General features: G+C 43.2%; 1 protein-coding gene across 3 annotated transcripts in view; it reads left to right on the top strand.

Annotated features, from left to right (window-relative positions):
* The window catches only part of LOC139761198 (sphingomyelin phosphodiesterase-like), a 118,848-nt gene that overhangs the window by 31,882 nt on the left and 64,466 nt on the right, over positions 1-22,500 (top strand). The window contains exon 1 of one of the 3 annotated variants that reach the window (XM_071685245.1): positions 8,728-9,030. The exons of the other annotated variants lie outside the window; for them this stretch is intronic. The gene's annotated coding sequence lies outside the window, so the exon portion shown is untranslated. Of the gene's footprint in view, positions 1-8,727; positions 9,031-22,500 lie in introns of those variants that run through there. 3 annotated transcript variants of the gene reach the window in all.

The raw sequence follows: 22,500 nt of genomic DNA on the forward strand, positions 1-22,500 counted from the left end.
TCACACGTCGAGAACTCCTGGTAACAGCCACATATAACTCTTGATTTATCTCTTTATCCCCTTATTTGTACCAGATAATTATACCACTTTAGTATACCAGATAATTATACCACTGTAGTATACCAGATAATTATACCACTTTAGTATACCAGATAATTATACTACTGTAGTATACCAGATAATTATACCACTTTAGTATACCAGATAATTATACCACTTTAGTATACCAGATAATTATACCACTTTAGTATACCAGATAATTATACCACTTTAGTATACCAGATAATTATACTACTGTAGTATACCAGATAATTATACCACTTTAGTATACCAGATAATTATACTACTGTAGTATACCAGATAATTATACCACTTTAGTATACCAGATAATTATACTACTGTAGTATACCAGATAATTATACCACTGTAGTATACCAGATAATTATACCACTTTAGTATACCAGATAATTATACCACTTTAGTATACCAGATAATTATACCACTTTAGTATACCAGATAATTATACTACTGTAGTATACCAGATAATTATACCACTTTAGTATACCAGATAATTATACCACTTTAGTATACCAGATAATTATACCAGTGTAGTATACCAGATAATTATACCACTATAGTATACCAGATAATTATACCACTGTAGTATACCAGATAATTATACCAGCGTAGTATACCAGATAATTGTACCACTTTAGTATACCAGATAATTATACCACTGTAGTATACCAGATGATTATACCACTGTAGTATACCAGATAATTATACCATTTTAGTATACCAGATAATTATACCACTGTAGTATACCAGATAATTATACCACTTTAGTATACCAGATAATTATACTACTGTAGTATACCAGATAATTATACCACTTTAGTATACCAGATAATTATACTACTGTAGTATACCAGATAATTATACCACTGTAGTATACCAGATAATTATACCACTTTAGTATACCAGATAATTATACCACTTTAGTATACCAGATAATTATACCACTGTAATATACCAGTACAGTAGAGTAATTCAGTATACCAGTCCAGTAAACCACGTGACGTTTAGTGTGTCAATACATAGTTAGTGTAGTGAATCATACCAATTATTATAACTGTAGTTAACTGATACATAGATGATGTGTGGTCATATATAGACCCTGGTGACACAAGTCATACCATGGCTCAGGTCAGGTCACCTCCAGGTTTACATGTAAACAATACATAACATCTTAAACACTCAAAACAAAATCGTATGTTAAGATTCTTTGTCCTGTTTGTGTAGCAAGTGCTGTGTGTTGAGTAGATAAATGTGAACGATAGACAGGACATTACTGATAGACATACCTACGATAGACTGGACACTACTGATAGACAGGACATTACTGATAGACATACCTACGATAGACTGGACACGACTGATAGACATAACTACGATAGACTGGACATTACTGATAGATAAAACTACGATAGACGGGACATTACTACTAGACATAACTACGATAGATAGGACATTACTGATAGACATAACTACGATAGACAGGACATAACTGATAGATAGCACTACGATAGACAGGACATTACTGATAGACATAACTACGATAGACAGGACATTACTGATAGATATAACTATGATAGACAGGACATTACTACTAGACATAACTACGATAGATAGGACATTACTGATAGACATAACTACAACTATTTTCTGAGTCTGTGTATATGTAGCATGTAGTTATGACCTGACCACGTGTACCATGTAGTTATGACCTGATTACGTGTACCATGTAGTTATGACCTGACCACGTGTACCATGTAGTTAAGAGCTGACCACGTGTACCATGTAGTTATGACCTGACCACGTGTACCATGTAGTTATGACCTGATTACGTGTACCATGTAGTTATGACCTGACCACGTGTACCATGTAGTTAAGAGCTGACCACGTGTACCATGTAGTTATGACCTGACCACGTGTACCATGTAGTTATGACCTGACCACGTGTACCATGTAGTTAAGACCTGACCACGTGTACCATGTAGTTATGACCTGACCACGTGTACCATGTAGTTAAGACCTGACCACGTGTACAAGTCAGCAGTAACTTGAGACAAGAGTGTATGATGTAGTGGTTCATACACTGTTGTCATGTAGGTAACAACAGAAAACGGTGGTTGGGTGGGTGAGTGTGGTGGTGAGGTCGTGTTCATGGAGGAGGTTCTCTGTGTGTGTGTTCTCACCAGCAGTTGAGAGAGAGAGAGAGAGAGAGAGAGAGAGAGAGAGAGAGAGAGAGAGAGAGAGAGAGAGAGAGAGTTGGTCGTACATCACATCTTCTTATTTTTGTACGTTTTCTTTATCCAGTTTGCTACAGCATGCTCCCACCCACCCCACCCTTAATCCATTTTCTGTTCTCCCTGTTCTCGCGTTTTCTGTCCTCGTCATTCTTCCTGACCCACCACCACCAGTTGTCGTCTTCCTGACCCACCACCACCAGTTGTCGTCTTCCTGACCCGCCACCACCAGTTGTCGTCTTCCTGACCAACCACCACCACCAGTTGTCGTCTTCCTGACCCACCACCACCACCAGTTGTCGTCTTCCTGACCCACCACCACCACCAGTTGTCGTCTTCCTGACCCACCACCACCACCAGTTGTCGTCTTCCTGACCCACCACCACCAGTTGTTGTCTTCCTGACCCACCACCACCAGTTGTCGTCTTCCTGACCCGCCACCACCAGTTTCCTTCCTGACCCACCACCACCACCAGTTGTCGTCTTCCTGACCCACCACCACCACCAGTTGTCGTCTTCCTGACCCACCACCACCACCAGTTGTCGTCTTCCTGACCCACCACCACCACCAGTTGTCGTCTTCCTGACCCACCACCACCAGTTGTCGTCTTCCTGACCCACCACCACCAGTTGTCGTCTTCCTGACCCGCCACCACCAGTTGTCGTCTTCCTGACCCACCACCACCACCAGTTGTCGTCTTCCTGACCCACCACCACCACCAGTTGTCGTCTTCCTGACCCACCACCACCACCACCAGTTGTCTTCCTGACCCACCACCACCACCAGTTGTCGTCTTCCTGACCCACCACCACCACCACCAGTTGTCGTCTTCCTGACCCACCACCACCACCACCAGTTGTCGTCTTCCTGACCCACCACCACCACCACCAGTTGTCGTCTTCCTGACCCACCACCACCAGTTGTCGTCTTCCTGACCCACCACCACCACCACCAGTTGTCGTCTTCCTGACCCACCACCACCACCAGTTGTCGTCTTCCTGACCCACCACCACCAGTTGTCGTCTTCCTGACCCACCACCACCACCAGTTGTCGTCTTCCTAACCCACCACCACCACCAGTTGTCGTCTTCCTGACCCACCACCACCACCACCAGTTGTCGTCTTCCTGACCCACCACCACCACCACCAGTTGTCGTCTTCCTGACCCACCACCACCAGTTGTCGTCTTCCTGACCCACCACCACCACCACCAGTTGTCGTCTTCCTGACCCACCACCACCACCAGTTGTCGTCTTCCTGACCCACCACCACCAGTTGTCGTCTTCCTGACCCACCACCACCACCAGTTGTCGTCTTCCTAACCCACCACCACCAGTTGTCGTCTTCCTGACCCACCACCACCACCACCAGTTGTCGTCTTCCTGACCCACCACCACCACCACCAGTTGTCGTCTTCCTGACCCACCACCACCACCAGTTGTCGTCTTCCTGACCCGCCACCACCAGTTGTCGTCTTCCTGACCCACCACCACCACCAGTTGTCGTCTTCCTAACCCACCACCACCAGTTGTCGTCTTCCTGACCCACCACCACCACCACCAGTTGTCGTCTTCCTGACCCACCACCACCACCACCAGTTGTCGTCTTCCTGACCCACCACCACCACCAGTTGTCGTCTTCCTAACCCACCACCACCAGTTGTCGTCTTCCTGACCCACCACCACCACCACCAGTTGTCGTCTTCCTGACCCACCACCACCACCAGTTGTCGTCTTCCTGACCCACCACTACCACCAGTTGTCTTCCTCCTCCATGTATGTCCCATTTTCTGGCCCTCCCCCCCCCTCCCTTCCCCCCGGTGATCGTCGTCACCCTGACCCCCCCCCCCCCGTCTGTTCTCCCTGTACCCTCTGACCTTGTTCGTTCTCCCTCCCCTCCTCTCCCTACCCTCCCCTCTCCTCCCCTCCCCTCCCCCCATGACCACCTGTCTCTGTCTGGCCCCATCATTCTCCCCGACGAACTCCCCATCTTCCCCGCCCTTTCTCCCCTCAACCCCTCCCCTCCCCTCAACCCCTCCCCTCAACCCCTCCCCTCCCCTCAACCCCTCCCCTCCCCTCCGTCAGTCGTTGCTTTCCCTCCCTGTACGTGTGTGTGTGTGTGTGTGTGTGTGTGTGTGTGTATGTAAGCTGGTGGTGTGGTGGTGAGGTTGTCAGGTGGTAATGGTGGTGAGGTTGTCAGGTGGTGAGGTTGTCAGGTGGTGAGGTTGTCAGGTGGTGAGGTTGTCAGGTGGTAATGGTGGTGAGGTTGTCAGGTGGTGAGGTTGTCAGGTGGTAATGGTGGTGAGGTTGTCAGGTGGTGAGGTTGTCAGGTGGTAATGGTGGTGAGGTTGTCAGGTGGTGAGGTTGTCAGGTGGTAATGGTGGTGAGGTTGTCAGGTGGTGAGGTTGTCAGGTGGTAATGGTGGTGAGGTTGTCAGGTGGTGAGGTTGTCAGGTGGTGAGGTTGTCAGGTGGTGAGGTTGTCAGGTGGTAATGGTGGTGAGGTGGTAATGGTGGTGAGGTTGTCAGGTGGTGAGGTTGTCAGGTGGTAATGGTGGTGAGGTTGTCAGGTGGTGAGGTTGTCAGGTGGTAATGGTGGTGAGGTTGTCAGGTGGTGAGGTTGTCAGGTGGTAATGGTGGTGTGTGTTCTAGTATGTAGTAGTGAACATGTCGGGTTAAGCAGATTGTTACATTAACATCAGTAGAACATGTTACACCAGTTCCTCAGTTATGACAGAACATGTCATGTTATCTTTACTTAGCTAATTCTGCAGAATCACTTGACCTCTGTATTGTTTGTACAACTGTTTGGTCTAGATTGTCAACAAGAGATGTACACAAGGTTCATTATTGACTTATGTTTGCAGGGAATCCGACACTATGACGTGTATGACGTCACGATAAACACTTGCACACTTGTCAGGTCTCAGGAAAGACACAGTTATCAAAGCGGCCCACCCGTCCACCTGTCTCACACTGATCACGTGACCCTGGTCCTGTTACGTCACTCGTCCTCTACATACCCAGCGGGCGGGCGTACGACGCGTTGAATTACCTTAATTGCTTGTTAAGACATATTGAACGAGATGTTCTGTAGTTACATGACGACATTGAACAGTGAAATAATAAGACATTATTTTACAAACGTTGAACCAGTTTTCTATGACATCATTAACAAGTTAAATTATACTGGTTAAGTTTGAGTTAAGCAGATGTTAGTTTACTTTATCAGCTCAGCCAAGGAAAACGGGGAACCGAAGAACTTTAATATTAGTAAGAAAAAAAATGGTTTGCCTGCGAGCTTTTGTGTATGTTGCAGAGGACATGAAGGTGTGTGTATACTGGACTATGATGACCTTTGACCTGACCCCTTCCTGAGGGTGAGGTCATGGTCACATGAAGGTGTGTGTATACTGGACTATGATGACCTTTGACCTGACCCCTTCCTGAGGGTGAGGTCATGGTCACATGAAGTTGTGTGTATACTGGATTATGATGACCTTTAACCTGACCCCTTCCTAAGGGTGAGGTCATGGTCACATGAAGGTGTGTGTATACTGGACTGTGATGACCTTTGACCTGACCCGTTCCTAAGGGTGAGGTCATGGTCACATGAAGGTGTGTGTATACTGGACTATGATGACCTTTGACCTGACCCCTTCCTGAGGGTGAGGTCATGGTCACATGAAGGTGTGTATACTGGACTGTGATGACCTTTGACCTGACCCCTTCCTGAGGATGAGGTCATGGTCACATGAAGGTGTGTGTATACTGGACTGTGATGACCTTTGACCTGACCCGTTCCTAAGGGTGAGGTCATGGTCACATGAAGGTGTGTGTATACTGGACTATGATGACCTTTGACCTGACCCCTTCCTAAGGGTGAGGTCATGGTCACGGGTCATCCTGTGTTGATTACGACCTCGAAACATGTCAAACCATATAATTCGTTATTATTATTATTATAATCAATTATTTATCTTATGCACATTGAGTGTTGTTGATGATTAAGCAGGAAGTAAGATGATAATATGCAGGACAATCACTTGTTGTGCTGCTGAGGTGTAACAACCTGTGGCATCTCGTTTTCTTTAAAGCGCACCATTGGCCCATTTCAACACATTTCCCGTTTTCTTTATTATTGTGACCTGAGCAGGCTCAGTGTGTTGGATGGAAACATTAATCGTGTCAGTTCTTCCTACAATACATCTTGCTGTATAATATCGTAACATTGTATTTTAGAGTTGTATTTCCTGTTATTTCGTCGTTGTATTTTGTGTTTGTTGAAGATAACGACCATTGTGGTCATGTTGGAAGACAAGTCATACATGGTTGTAACAACGACCATTGTGGTCATGTTGGAAGACAAGTCATACATGGTTGTAACAACGACCATTGTGGTCATGTTGGAAGACAAGTCATACATGGTTGTAACAACGACCATTGTGGTCATGTTGGAAGACAAGTCATACATGGTTGTAACAACGACCATTGTGGTCATGTTGGAAGACAAGTCATACATGGTTGTAACAACGACCATTGTGGTCATGTTGGAAGACAAGTCATACATGGTTGTAACAACGACCATTGTGGTCATGTTGGAAGACAAGTCATACATGGTTGTAACAACGACCATTGTGGTCATGTTGGAAGACAAGTCATACATGGTTGTAACAACGACCATTGTGGTCATGTTGGAAGACAAGTCATACATGGTTGTAACAACGACCATTGTGGTCATGTTGGAAGACAAGTCATACATGGTTGTAACAACGACCATTGTGGTCATGTTGGAAGACAAGTCATACATGGTTGTAACAACGACCATTGTGGTCATGTTGGAAGACAAGTCATACATGGTTGTAACAACGACCATTGTGGTCATGTTGGAAGACAAGTCATACATGGTTGTAACAACGACCATTGTGGTCATGTTGGAAGACAAGTCATACATGGTTGTAACAACGACCATTGTGGTCATGTTGGAAGACAAGTCATACATGGTTGTAACAACGACCATTGTGGTCATGTCGGAAGACAAGTCATACATGGTTGTAACAACGACCATTGTGGTCATGTTGGAAGACAAGTCATACATGGTTGTAACAACGACCATTGTGGTCATGTTGGAAGACAAGTCATACATGGTTGTAACAACGACCATTGTGGTCATGTTGGAAGACAAGTCATACATGGTTGTAACAACGACCATTGTGGTCATGTTGGAAGACAAGTCATACATGGTTGTAACAACGACCATTGTGGTCATGTTGGAAGACAAGTCATACATGGTTGTAACAACGACCATTGTGGTCATGTTGGAAGACAAGTCATACATGGTTGTAACAACGACCATTGTGGTCATGTTGGAAGACAAGTCATACATGGTTGTAACAACGACCATTGTGGTCATGTTGGAAGACAAGTCATACATGGTTGTAACAACGACCATTGTGGTCATGTTGGAAGACAAGTCATACATGGTTGTAACAACGACCATTGTGGTCATGTTGGAAGACAAGTCATACATGGTTGTAACAACGATCAATATTATGATCACTATCTTGCTGGTTCTTCATGTTGGAAATAGTGTTAACGTGTAGCATTGTTATTTTGTATTGATAACTTGTTGATAATAGCCATCTACTTTATAAAGTAGATACTGTATCATTATGAAGTAGATACTGTATCATTATAAAGTAGATACTGTATCATTATAATGTAGATACTGTATCATTATGAAGTAGATACTGTATCATTATAAAGTAGATACTGTATCATTATGAAGTAGATACTGTATCATTATAAAGTAGATACTGTATCATTATGAAGTAGATACTGTATCATTATGAAGTAGATACTGTATCATTAAAGTAGATACTGTATTATTATGAAGTAGATACTGTATCATTATAAAGTAGATATTGTATCATTATGAAGTAGATACTGTATCATTATGAAGTAGATACTGTATCATTATAAAGTAGATACTGTATCATTATAAAGTAGATACTGTATCATTATAAAGTAGATACTGTATCATTATAAAGTAGATACTGTATCATTATAAAGTAGATACTGTATCATTATAAAGTAGATACTGTATCATTATGAAGTAGATACTGTATCATTATAAAGTAGATACTGTATTATTATGAAGTAGATACTGTATCATTATAAAGTAGATACTGTATTATTATGGGGGGGGGGGGGATGGCCGTGAAGGTGGGTGATAAAAAGGTTCTTATATACGTTGTAATAAGGGCGGAATTACTGGAGCTGCTGGGTAAGGGGAGGGGATGATCTTGCATTGTAGTCCACTTCCTGGAAGGTTGGCTAAACCATCTGGACTTCAAGGGAAGTACCAGCTGGGGCTGGGTTGAGGAGTGAACCCCCCTCCCCGGGTCCATCATCAGTACACACACACAAGGTCCTGCGGTGGTGGTTGTAACCTTGGTCAGGTTGGTTCCGTCGTTCATGACCCGACCGTCCAGCCAGAAGCATGTGGCATTTCACCTGGCTGGTTGACCCCAGGTAGTGCTCCCTCCCTCCCTCCCTCCCTTCCAGGAAGGTTGCTGCTGTTTGGCCCACCACACACCCTCCCCTGTGACCCCTCACTACCACCAGTGTTTCTGGGGCTCTCTCACACGGCACACCTCCACCACGCGTTCTCCAACACCGCTTCACCAACAACAACATTGACTTCAACTGCCTTAAGAACGGGTAATTATTTACCTCAGTGTTGGGGATAATTTACCTCAGTGTTGGTGATTATTTACCTCAGTGTTGGGGATAATTTACCTCAGTGTTGGTGATTATTTACCCCAGTGTTGGTGATTATTTACCTCAGTGTTGGTGATTATTTACCCCAGTGTTGGTGATTATTTACCCCAGTGTTGGTGATTATTTACCCCAGTGTTGGTGATTATTTACCCAGTGTTGGTGATTATTTACCCAGTGTTGGTGATTATTTACCTCAGTATTGGTGATTATTTACCCCAGTGTTGGTGATTATTTACCCCAGTGTTGGTGATTATTTACCCCAGTGTTGGTGATTATTTACCCCAGTGTTGGTGATTATTTACCCCAGTGTTGGTGATTATTTACCCCAGTGTTGGTGATTATTTACCTCAGTGTTGGTGATTATTTACCCCAGTGTTGGTGATTATTTACCTCAGTGTTGGTGATTATTTACCTCAGTGTTGGTGATTATTTACCCCAGTGTTGGTGATTATTTACCCCAGTGTTGGTGATTATTTACCCCAGTGTTGGTGATTATTTACCCAGTGTTGGTGATTATTTACCCCAGTGTTGGTGATTATTTACCCCAGTGTTGGTGATTATTTACCCCAGTGTTGGTGATTATTTACCTCAGTGTTGGTGATTATTTCACTGTGTTGGGGTTTATTTACCCCAGTGTTGGTGATTATTTACCTCAGTGTTGGTGATTATTTACCTCAGTGTTGGTGATTATTTACCCCAGTGTTGGGGATTATTTACCCCAGTGTTGGTGATTATTTTCCTTAGTGTTGGTGATTATTTACCTCAGTGTTGGTGATTATTTCACTGTGTTGGGGTTTATTTACCCCAGTGTTGGTGATTATTTACCCCAGTGTTGGTGATTATTTACCTCAGTGTTGGTGATTATTTACCTCAGTGTTGGTGATTATTTACCTCAGTGTTGGTGATTATTTACCCCAGTGTTGGGGATTATTTACCTCAGTATTGGTGATTATTTACCCCAGTGTTGGTGATTATTTACCCCAGTGTTGGTGATTATTTACCCCAGTGTTGGTGATTATTTACCCCAGTGTTGGTGATTATTTACCCCAGTGTTGGTGATTATTTACCTCAGTGTTGGTGATTATTTACCCCAGTGTTGGTGATTATTTACCCCAGTGTTGGTGATTATTTACCCAGTGTTGGTGATTATTTACCTCAGTGTTGGTGATTATTTACCTCAGTGTTGGTGATTATTTACCTCAGTGTTGGTGATTATTTACCTCAGTGTTGGTGATTATTTACCCCAGTGTTGGTGATTATTTACCCCAGTGTTGGTGATTATTTACCCCAGTGTTGGTGATTATTTACCTCAGTGTTGGTGATTATTTACCCCAGTGTTGGTGATTATTTACCCCAGTGTTGGTGATTATTTACCCAGTGTTGGTGATTATTTACCCCAGTGTTGGTGATTATTTACCCCAGTGTTGGTGATTATTTACCCAGTGTTGGTGATTATTTACCTCAGTGTTGGTGATTATTTACCTCAGTGTTGGTGATTATTTACCCCAGTGTTGGTGATTATTTACCCCAGTGTTGGTGATTATTTACCTCAGTGTTGGTGATTATTTACCCAGTGTTGGTGATTATTTACCCCAGTGTTGGTGATTATTTACCCCAGTGTTGGTGATTATTTACCTCAGTGTTGGTGATTATTTACCCCAGTATTGGTGATTATTTACCCCAGTGTTGGTGATTATTTACCCCAGTGTTGGTGATTATTTACCCCAGTGTTGGGGATTATTTACCCCAGTGTTGGTGATTATTTACCCCAGTGTTGGTGATTATTTACCTCAGTGTTGGGGATTATTTACACAAGTGTTGGTGATTATTTACCCCAGTGTCGGGGATTATTTCACTCAGTGTTGGGGATTATTTCACTCAGTGTTGGTGATTATTTACCCAAGTGTTGGTGATTATTTACCCCAGTGTTGATGATTATTTACCTCAGTGTTGGTGATTATTTACCCCAGTGTTGGTGATTATTTACCTCAGTGTAGGGGTTATATCATGGGGTGGGTTGTAGGAGTTATACCGTAGGGTGGGTTGTAGGAGTTATATCGTGGGGTGGGTTGTAGGGGTTATATCGTGGGGTGGGCTGTAGGGGTTATATCGTGGGGTGGGTTGTAGGGGTTATATCGTGGGGTGGGTTGTAGGAGTTATATCGTGGGTGGGTTGTAGGAGTTATATCGTGGGGTGGTTGTAGGAGTTATATCGTGGGGTGGGTTGTAGGAGTTATATCGTGGGGTGGGTTGTAGGAGTTATATCGTGGGGTGGGTTGTAGGAGTTATATCGTGGGGGTGGGTTGTAGGAGTTATATCGTGGGTGGGTTGTAGGAGTTATATCGTGGGGTGGGTTGTAGGAGTTATATCGTGGGGTGGGTTGTAGGAGTTATATCGTGGGGTGGGTTGTAGGAGTTATATCGTGGGGTGGGTTGTAGGGGTTATATCGTGGGGTGGGTTGTAGGAGTTATATCGTGGTGTGGGTTGTAGGAGTTATATCGTGGGGTGGGTTGTAGGAGTTATATCGTGGGGTGGGTTGTAGGAGTTATATCGTGGGGTGGGTTGTAGGAGTTATATCGTGGGGTGGGTTGTAGGAGTTATATCGTGGGGTGGGTTGTAGGAGTTATATCGTGGGGTGGGTTGTAGGGTTATATCGTGGGGTGGGTTGTAGGAGTTATATCGTGGTGTGGGTTGTAGGAGTTATATCGTGGGGTGGGTTGTAGGAGTTATATCGTGGGGTGGGTTGTAGGAGTTATATCGTGGGTGGGTTGTAGGAGTTATATCGTGGGGTGGGTTGTAGGAGTTATATCGTGGGGTGGGTTGTAGGAGTTATATCGTGGGGTGGGTTGTAGGAGTTATATCGTGGGGTGGGTTGTAGGAGTTATATCGTGGGGTGGGTTGTAGGAGTTATATCGTGGGGTGGGTTGTAGGAGTTATATCGTGGGGTGGGTTGTAGGAGTTATATCGTGGGGTGGGTTGTAGGAGTTATATCGTGGGTGGGTTGTAGGAGTTATATCGTGGGGTGGGTTGTAGGAGTTATATCGTGGGGTGGGTTGTAGGAGTTATATCGTGGGGTGGGTTGTAGGAGTTATATCGTGGGGTGGGTTGTAGGAGTTATATCGTGGGGTGGGTTGTAGGAGTTATATCGTGGGGTGGGTTGTAGGAGTTATATCGTGGGTGGGTTGTAGGAGTTATATCGTGGGGTGGGTTGTAGGAGTTATATCGTGGGGTGGGTTGTAGGAGTTATATCGTGGGGTGGGTTGTAGGAGTTATATCGTGGGGTGGGTTGTAGGAGTTATATCGTGGGGTGGGTTGTAGGGTTATATCGTGGGGTGGGTTGTAGGAGTTATATCGTGGTGTGGGTTGTAGGAGTTATATCGTGGTGTGGGTTGTAGGAGTTATATCGTGGGGTGGGTTGTAGGAGTTATATCGTGGGGTGGGTTGTAGGAGTTATATCGTGGGGTGGGTTGTAGGAGTTATATCGTGGGGTGGGTTGTAGGAGTTATATCGTGGGGTGGGTTGTAGGAGTTATATCGTGGGGTGGGTTGTAGGAGTTATATCGTGGGGTGGGTTGTAGGAGTTATATCGTGGGGTGGGTTGTAGGAGTTATATCGTGGTGTGGGTTGTAGGAGTTATATCGTGGGGTGGGTTGTAGGAGTTATATCGTGGGGTGGGTTGTAGGAGTTATATCGTGGGGTGGGTTGTAGGAGTTATATCGTGGGGTGGGTTGTAGGAGTTATATCGTGGGGTGGGTTGTAGGAGTTATATCGTGGGGTGGGTTGTAGGAGTTATATCGTGGGGTGGGTTGTAGGAATTATATCGTGGGTTGGGATTTACTGAAGGATTATGGCAGAGAGGTCATAAGAGAGGTTGTTGTGGGTTATAGCCGTTGTAACCATTGTCCGTCATGTTGTTATTGCATGATCACACATTACTAGCCTTCATGTGACTCCGGATTGGTGTGAGGATACATTATTAAGGTCATGTCTGGTTGTATAACTTTACTACAACATATTATGAAAGCCACTAAACTCGTACATGTATATCGTGTTCACAACCTTCGTGTTGTACACACACAACGTCACTTGTGTTATTGGTAACAGCACCAACTTTCCACACACGTATTTGACCACCTTGGTATTTCAGTGTGGGTTAGACACTATGTGGTACATCATTACAACCTTCTGCTTATAGTTATGATGAGGTTGTAGTGATCATAACAACCTTCTGCTTATATTTATGATCAGGTTGTAGTGATCATAACAACCTTCTGCTTATATTAATCATAACAACCTTCTGCTTATATTTATGATCAGGTTGTAGTGATCATAACAACCTTCTGCTTATATTTATGATCAGGTTGTAGTGATCATAACAACCTTCTGCTTATATTTATGATCAGGTTGTAGTGATCATACCTGACCTACTTGACTACAATAACCTTGAGAAGTCTTGACGTCCACTGTGGCCACATTGACCATCACACGACCCTCGTTATCTTACACGCAATATATTCTCCTTCCAGGGAGACTGGTGGGCCACACCACTTTCACTGGCTGAAGGTAATGTACGGTAGTCCTGGGAGGTGACGGGGTTCGATCCCGTCCACCTTACACGGTAGTGGAGGACGACGTGGTTGCTGGAGATATGGCAACCTTGTAAGAGCTATGTTGACACCGGCGGCCATCTTTGTTGTCCGTTTGTGGTTGGCTTTGTTATCATGATGTGTCGTCTTAACATGACCCTCCCTCATGCAGAGTGGAACAGTGTGGGAGGTGGGTATTAATGTGGGGTAATTGAGGTCAGCTGGTCTGGTCGGGTCATACATGTATGTTGTGGTATTCCTCATTGGTTCTACACGGGAGTGTAGTTTAACGCTCGTGGAGCCCCATCTCCTGAACACGCAGGAGGGTGAAAGGCGTGCAAGGAATAGAGTGAATTGGAACGATGTGGTATACCGGGGTCGACGTGCTGTCAGTGGATTGAACCAGGGCATGTGAAGCGTCTGGGGTAAACCATGGAAAGTTGTGTGGGGCCTGGATGTGGAAAGGGAGCTGTGGTTTCGGGCATTATTACATGACAGCTAGAGACTGAGTGTGAACGAATGGGGCCTTTGTTGTCTTTTCCTAGCGGTACCTCGCACACATGAGGGGGGAGGGGGATGTTATTCCATGTGTGGCGAGGTGGCGACGGAAATGAATAAAGGCAGACTATGAATTATGTACATGTGTATATATGTATATGTCTGTGTGTGTATATATATGTATAGGTCGAGATGTATAGGTATATATATGTGCGTGTGTGGACGTGTATGTATATACATGTGTATGTGGGTGGGTTGGGCCATTCTTTCGTCAGTTTCTTTGCACTACCTCGCTAACGCGGGAGACAAAGCAAAATAAATAAAATGAATATAAATGAATATATATATATATATATATATATATATATATATATATATATATATATATATATATATATATATATATATATGCGATTATTTTGAAATTAAGAAAATGGAGGTAATATAATTTCCCTGGTTTATCCCTATGTGTTGCTTCATAATTTCCCTGGTTTATCCCTATGTGTTGCTTCATAATTTCTCTGGTTTATCCCTGTGTTGCTTCATAATACAGTGGAAGGATTTCTCGTGTCGTAACTGAGCACTTTGTGGTCAACACTTTCTTATTGCTGACCAATTTTCGACGTTTTGCTTTCCGTCGAGGCGCCTCTGGGGCTGGGCTAGGTGTGGTGTTCGTACATTGGAGGTCAGGTCAGGTCAAGTTGCCATGTAGTTCATAATGGCCATGATCCTAGTGACTATCTGATTAATATTAATCTTTTCCTTCATCAGAATTAATGTTTGTATTATTCTCGATGTTTGTGAAAAAACAAAAACTATAAAAGAAAAGGTTTTTCACTCCGGTTATAAAGTTGACATAGAGGAAAATAATGTTATTAGTAGGAATTATAGTAGTAATAGTTTAGATACGTAATAGCATAGATAACAGTAGTAATATTGTAGATAAGTTTTAATGATATATATAATAGTGATAGTATAGATAATAATATTAATAGTAACAGTATAAATAATGACAGTAATAGTATAGATAATAGTAGTAATAGTATACATAATAGCAGTAATAGTATAGATAATAGTAGTAATAGTATAAATGATAACAGTAATAGTTTAAATAATAGTAGTAATAGTATAGATCATAGCAGTAATAGCATAAATAATAGCAGTAATAGTATGAATAATAGCATAAATAATAGCAGTAATAGTATAGATGATAGGAGTAACAGTATGAATACTAGCAGTAATAGCATAAATAATAGTAGTAATAGTATAAATAATAGAAGTAACAGTATGAATACTAGCAGTAATAGCGTAGATAATAGCAGTAATAGTATAAATAACAGCAGTAATAGTATGAATAATAGCAGTAATAGCATGAATAATAGCAGTTATAGTATCAGTCTGATTCACCAGATTCGCAGGTGTGCTACACTTAGACGAGGCAGTCACAACGGGAATAAAACTGGTCGTTTATGATATGTCAAGATGACGAAAGTCTGGCGCAGCAACGTTGGTATCGGAGGCGGGAATGATAGTTTGTGACAGTGGCATCATGACTGGCTTCCACACACATAACGGTGGTGAGAAGTGTTACTTTCCCGCTGCGCTGCGTCATGTTGCACAATTTCCTGAACACATGCGCAGCTCTGGTTAAATGAAAGTGATTACCAAATGTAATTCTAAAGGCTTTTGCATCTATATACATCCGTCGTGCATCCAAATACTATTGATATATATATATATATATATATATATATATATATATATATATATATATATATATATATATATATATATATATGGCCTGTGTGAGAGAGAATTGCCACAATGAGGTTTGGTGTTTCAGTGGAGCGCCGTATATGGCAACACTGCACATCTTGCATCACTTCAGTATAATAATGCTATTTATTCTCGTTATTTATAAGATTTGTGCATATATTATTGGCGATAATGAAGCATGAACCAGGTGGGCAAGTAGCACAGTAATGATGAGTCTTGTGTAGTTATGAACAATCGCCTTTAAATGGAAGTGACGAGAAATGTCTCCACATGAGGTGAGCGAGGAGCGGTTATGAAGTGAGAGAACATACATGACCTGCGCAAAACACCTTCCTCCCCCACCCTCACTACGTCTACTTGTACGTCATGTGGGCGTTCACAGGAGTGCACAACACCTTCCCCCCCCACCCTCACTACGTCTGTTGTACGTCATGTGGGCGTTCACAGGAGTGCACAACACCTTCCCCCCCCACCCTCACTACGTCTACTTGTACGTCATGTGGGCGTTCACAGGAGTGCACAACACCTTCCCCCCCCACCCTCACTACGTCTGTTGTACGTCATGTGGGCGTTCACAGGAGTGCACAACACCTTCCCCCCCCCCCACCCTCACTACGTCTACTTGTACGTCATGTGGGCGTTCACAGGAGTGCACAACACCTTCCCCCCCCACCCTCACTACGTCTACTTGTACGTCATGTGGGCGTTCACAGGAGTGCACAACACCTTCCTCCCCCACCCTCACTACGTCTACTTGTACGTCATGTGGGCGTTCACAGGAGTGCACAACACCTTCCCCCCCACCCTCACTACGTCTACTTGTACGCCATGTGGGCGTTCACAGGAGTGCACAACACCTTCCCCCCCCACCCTCACTACGTCTACTTGTACGTCATGTGGGCGTTCACAGGAGTGCACAACACCTTCCCCCCCCACCCTCACTACGTCTACTTGTACGTCATGTGGGCGTTCACAGGAGTGCACAACACCTTCCCCCCCACCCTCACTACGTCTACTTGTACGTCATGTGGGCGTTCACAGGAGTGCACAACACCTTCCCCCCCACACCCTCACTACGTCTACTTGTACGTCATGTGGGCGTTCACAGGAAACACGCACGGATTGACCAACTTAAATATCGTAGTCTGATGGTCGTATTTCGCTCGAAAATGCTAAAGTGAACGTTCAAATGACCAGTAAGTCAACACGTTAACGGTCCTGGCACATTACGTCACGGCTGACGTAGACCTGCCACGTCATCACATGTCCACATTACGTCACGGCTGACGTAGACCTGCCACGTCATCACATGTCCACATTACGTCACGGCTGACGTACACCCGCCACGTCATCACATGTCCACATTACGTCACGGCTGACGTAGACCTGCCACGTCATCACTTGTGTTTTATAAATGCGTTATATGATAATACCAAGTAGGTACCAGGAGCCTTGTTACATGATAAGTAGGTACCAGGAGCCTTGTTACATGATAAGTAGGTACCAGGAGCCTTGTTACATGATAAGTGGGAACCAGGAGCCTTGTTACATGATAAGTAGGTACCAGGAGCCTTGTTACATGATAAGTAGGTACCAGGAGCCTTGTTACATGATAAGTAGGTACTAGGAACCTTGTTACATGATAAGTGGGTACTAGGAGCCTTGTTACATGATAAGTGGGTACCAGGAGCCTTGTTACATGATAAGTAGGTACCAGGAGCCTTGTTACATGATAAGTAGGTACCAGGAGCCTTGTTACATGATAGGTAGGTACCAGGAGCCTTGTTACATGATAAGTAGGTACCAGGAGCCTTGTTACATGATAAGTGGGTACTAGGAACCTTGTTACATGATAAGTAGGTACCAGGAGCCTTGTTACATGATAAGTAGGTACCAGGAGCCTTGTTACATGATAAGTAGGTACTAGGAACCTTGTTACATGATAAGTGGGTACTAGGAGCCTTGTTACATGATAAGTGGGTACCAGGAGCCTTGTTACATGATAAGTAGGTACTAGGAACCTTGTTACATGATAAGTGGGTACCAGGAGCCTTGTTACATGATAAGTGGGTACCAGGAGCCTTGTTACATGATAAGTAGGTACCAGGAGCCTTGTTACATGATAAGTAGGTACTAGGAGCCTTGTTACATGATAAGTAGGTACCAGGAGCCTTGTTACATGATAAGTGGGTACCAGGAGCCTTGTTACATGATAAGTAGGTACCAGGAGCCTTGTTACATGATAAGTAGGTATCAGGAGCCTTGTTACATGATAAGTAGGTACCAGGAGCCTTGTTACATGATAAGTGGGTACCAGGAGCCTTGTTACATGATAAGTAGGTACCAGGAGCCTTGTTACATGATAAGTAGGTACCAGGAGCCTTGTTACATGATAAGTAGGTACCAGGAGCCTTGTTACATGATAAGTAGGTACCAGGAGCCTTGTTACATGATAAGTAGGTACCAGGAGCCTTGTTACATGATAAGTAGGTACCAGGAGCCTTGTTACATGATAAGTAAGGTACCAGCAGCCTTGTTACATGATAAGTGGGAACCAGGAGCCTTGTTACATGATAAGTGGGTACCAGGAGCCTTGTTACATGATAAGTAGGTACCAGGAGCCTTGTTACATAAGTGGGTACCAGGAGCCTTGTTACATGATAAGTAGGTACCAGGAGCCTTGTTACATGATAAGTAGGGTACCAGGAGCCTGTTTACAGAATAATGGTACTACCTTGTTACATGATAAGTGGGTACCAGGAGCCTTGTTACAATGATAAGTAGGTACCAGGAGCCTTGTTACATGATAAGTAGGTACCAGGAGCCTTGTTACATGATAAGTAGGTACCAGGAGCCTTGTTACATGATAAGTAGGTACCAGGAGCCTTGTTACATGATAAGTGGGTACCAGGGAGCCTTGTTACATGAAGTGGGTACCAAGAGCCTTGTTACATGATAAGTAGGTACCAGGAGCCTTGTTACATAAGTGGGTACCAGGAGCCTTGTTACATGATAAGTAGGTACCAGGAGCCTTGTTACATGATAAGTAGGTACCAGGAGCCTTGTTACATGATAAGTGGGTACCAGGAGCCTTGTTACATGATAAGTGGGTACCAGGAGCCTTGTTACATGATAAGTAGGTACCAGGAGCCTTGTTACATGATAAGTAGGGTACCAGGAGCCTTGTTACATGATAAGTAGGTACCAGGAGCCTTGTTACATGATAAGTGGGTACCAGGAGCCTTGTTACATGATAAGTGGGTACCAGGAGCCTTGTTACATGATAAGTAGGGTACCAGGAGCCTTGTTACATGATAAGTAGGTACCAGGAGCCTTGTTACATGATAAGTAGGTACCAGGAGCCTTGTTACATGATAAGTAGGTACCAGGAGCCTTGTACATGATAAGTGGTACCAGGAGCCTTGTTACATGATAAGTGGGTACCAGGAGCCTTGTTACATGATAAGTAGGTACCAGGAGCCTTGTTACATGATAAGTAGGTACCAGGAGCCTTGTTACATGATAAGTGGGTACCAGGAGCCTTGTTACATGATAAGTAGGTACCAGGAGCCTTGTTACATGATAAGTAGGTACCAGGAGCCTTGTTACATGATAAGTGGGTACCAGGAGCCTTGTTACATGATAAGTAGGTACAGGAGCCTGTATTAAGTGTACAGGACTTGTTATATGTACGGACTGTACATGATAGTGACAGCCGTATGATAAGTGCGCCTTTTACATGAGTACGGACTTGTACTGAATGTACCAGAGCCTGTACATGTAGGTACGCTTTACTATAAGTGGTACGACTTGTACAGTATGTACAGGCTTGTTACAGTAGTGTACAGATTAATGATAATGTACGACCTTGTTACTAGTGTACCAGAGCTGTAATATATGTACGGACTTGTACTGAGTGTACGAGCTTGTCGTATGTCAGACCTTGTTACAGTAAGGACAGGAGCTTGTACATGTAATGAGGTTCAGGTGACCTTGTACGTAAGTAGTACAGGGCCTTGTTACTATAGTGAGGAGCTTGTATGTAATGCCAGAGCCTGTAGAAAGGTACGAGCCTTGTAAAGGACGGAGCTGTATATAGTGTCGAGCTTGTACTATGACAGACCTTGTACAAGGTACAGCCTTGTAATATGGACGGCTTACTATAATGTACAGAGCTTGTACATAGTGTCAGGGCCTTGTACTGTAATGGACAGAGCCTTGTATGATAGGTAAGGCTGTTACTGTAGTGTACAGAGCCTTACAGATAGTGTACGACAGGCGCTGTTCATATGGTCCAGACTGTTACGATAGTACAGGCTGTAGGTACGGCCTTGTTACGAAAGGAGGACTGTTGAAATGTCCGGCTGTACAGTATACAGAGTGTATGAAAGTAGGTCAGAGCCTGTTATTAATAGTACCGGCTGTATATACAGGCCTGTAATGTAAGTGTACGCTGTAATTAAGTGTCAGGCTGTTCGAAATAGTCCAGACTTGTTACATATAGTGTCAGATGTATGAGTGGTACAGGCTGTTCTGATAGGACAGCCTTGTAATGAATTACGGACTGTCATGAAGAGTACAGCTTGTACATGAAAGTAGTCAGGCGTTAATGTAAGTGTACACTGTCATAATGTAAGAGCCTTGTTACTGTAAGTGACAGAGCCTTGTACATGATAAGTGTAAGACCTGTCATAAGGTACAGGCCTTGTACTGTAGTGGTCCAGCTTGTTACATGTAAGTAGTACTAGGAGCCTTGTTATAAGGTACAGGAGCTTGTTACATGATAAGTGGGTACCAGGAGCCTTGTACATGATAAGTAGGTACAGGAGCCTTGTTACATGATAAGTAGGTACAGGAGCCTTGTTACATGTAAGTGGTACCAGGAGCCTTGTTACATGATAAGTGGGTACCAGGAGCCTTGTTACATGATAAGTAGGTACCAGGAGCCTTGTTACATGATAAGTAGGTACCAGGAGCCTTGTTACATGATAAGTGGGTACCAGGAGCCTTGTTACATGATAAGTGGGTACCAGGAGCCTTGTTACATGATAAGTAGGTACCAGGAGCCTTGTTACATGATAAGTGGGTACCAGGAGCCTTGTTACATGATAAGTAGGTACCAGGAGCCTTGTTACATGATAAGTAGGTACCAGGAGCCTTGTTACATGATAAGTGGGTACCAGGAGCCTTGTTACATGATAAGTGGGTACCAAGAGCCTTGTTACATAAGTGGGTACCAGGAGCCTTGTTACATGATAAGTGGGTACCAGGAGCCTTGTTACATGATAAGTAGGTACCAGGAGCCTTGTTACATGATAAGTGGGTACTAGGAACCTTGTTACATGATAAGTGGGTACCAGGAGCCTTGTTACATGATAAGTGGGTACCAGGAGCCTTGTTACATGATAAGTAGGTACCAGGAGCCTTGTTACATGATAAGTGGGTACCAGGAGCCTTGTTACATGATAAGTAGGTACCAGGAGCCTTGTTACATGATAAGTGGGTACCAGGAGCCTTGTTACATGATAAGTAGGTACCAGGAGCCTTGTTACATGATAAGTAGGTACCAGGAGCCTTGTTACATGTTAAGTGGGTACCAGGAGCCTTGTTACATGATAAGTGGGTACCAGGAGCCTTGTTACATGATAAGTAGGTACCAGGAGCCTTGTTACATGATAAGTAGGTACCAGGAGCCTTGTTACATGATAAGTAGGTACCAGGAGCCTTGTTACATGATAAGTAGGTACCAGGAGCCTTGTTACATGATAAGTGGGTACCAGGAGCCTTGTTACATGATAAGTGGGTACCAGGAGCCTTGTTACATGATAAGTAGGTACCAGGAGCCTTGTTACATGATAAGTAGGTACCAGGAGCCTTGTTATGTATTAATGGTACAAGTGAGAGTGAATATGTACATTAATACAGTTAGGATGCATAATAATGAACTAGTTGTATAAGTTGATGACGTTGTAAGTTGAGGAATGTCTGTATAGTGAAGTGGACCATCATGTACACATGATTAATGTCTCATTATTATATTGATGTCAACTTAATGATTAATGTCTCATTATTATGTTGATGTCAATTTAATGATTAATGTTTCATTATATTGATGTCAACTTAATGATTAATGTCTCATTATTATATTGATGTCAACTTAATGATTAATGTCTCATTATTATGTTGATGTCAATTTAATGATTAATGTTTCATTATATTGATGTCAACTTAATGATTAATGTCTCATTATTATATTGATGTCAACTTAATGATTAATGTCTCATTATTATGTTGATGTCAATTTAATGATTAATGTTTCATTATATTGATGTCAACTTAATGATTAATGTCTCATTATTATATTGATGTCAACTTAATGATTAATGTTTCATTATATTGATGTCAACTTAATGATTAATGTCTCATTATTATATTGATGTCAACTTAATGATTAATGTTTCATTATATTGATGTCAACTTAATGATTAATGTCTCATTATTATATTGATGTCAACTTAATGATTAATGTTTCATTATATTGATGTCAACTTA

Source organism: Panulirus ornatus, chromosome 39 (assembly GCF_036320965.1).
Source record: "Panulirus ornatus isolate Po-2019 chromosome 39, ASM3632096v1, whole genome shotgun sequence".
Lineage (NCBI taxonomy): Eukaryota > Metazoa > Arthropoda > Malacostraca > Decapoda > Palinuridae > Panulirus > Panulirus ornatus.